The sequence below is a fragment of the Brassica oleracea genome, chromosome C2 (assembly GCF_000695525.1).
Source record: "Brassica oleracea var. oleracea cultivar TO1000 chromosome C2, BOL, whole genome shotgun sequence".
Classification (NCBI taxonomy): Eukaryota; Viridiplantae; Streptophyta; class Magnoliopsida; order Brassicales; family Brassicaceae; genus Brassica; species Brassica oleracea.
Genome location: NC_027749.1, coordinates 38,991,097 through 38,992,035, shown reverse-complemented (window position 1 = coordinate 38,992,035; position 939 = coordinate 38,991,097).

Sequence of the window (939 nt, the reverse complement as noted above, 5' to 3'; positions counted from 1 at the left end):
AGCACCGAAAATATACGTATAGTCTTCGAAATAACTGCGAGACGTCGCCAAGTTAAAAGTCGAGACGATGCGAACAAATTGTCCGAACGCGACCACAAAAACTTTACACTCCGTTCGTCGATTGGCCCCGACGAACACATCAGCCGTCTTAAACAAACGCAACTTGATCAGTCTTTTGATCTTCGAACGTCTAACACAAGGATGAGCGCCTCAACGAAGTTAAATATGAGAAGACAACTCATGTTTACTTCAAACCCACTCGAAACAAAGTAACTCAAACAAACATCCATTATATAAACCGCATAGCGGTAGAGGTTCAAAGCCACCAACGGCCAGTCGCGATAAAAATAGAAACGGCCAAAACAGGCCCATACAAAGTTCGAAGGCCACACTCGGCCGGACATATATGAACGAAGGTCACACTTGGCCGAAGAATACTAGGTAAGGGAAAAAATTATTCCCGTCAAACACTCACCTCTCACAGATCAAAGTTAAAATTCCCGGACAAGGAAGCTCCGAATGTATCCGCAGGATACTTCACTTCCTCATCGCCACCGGCAAACTCGGTCGTGGTCTCTACGGTATCAAGAGAAACCGGAATGGGATCCAAATCCCTGTATCCTCCCGTCGATCGGAGAAATGAACGTCTCTGCGTGAGCATGATCCTTCATACCGCCCTTCATTAACTCCATCTCCCTCTCGAAAACGTAGTCATCCGCCCGCGTCTTCCAAAGGCTCCCAACTGAACCGCGACACTCACGGAAGTCGTCCAGCGAGTTGAAAGCATCCTTGAGGTTCCCGTACACAACCTGGAATTGAGAGGCGCGAGTTTTCATCACCTCAACAATCTCCCTCTTGCCCTTCCGTTCCGCCCTACGAACAGCCCTGGCATGATCACGAGCGAGTTGAACATCTCGCGCCAACATCTCGTCTCGCATG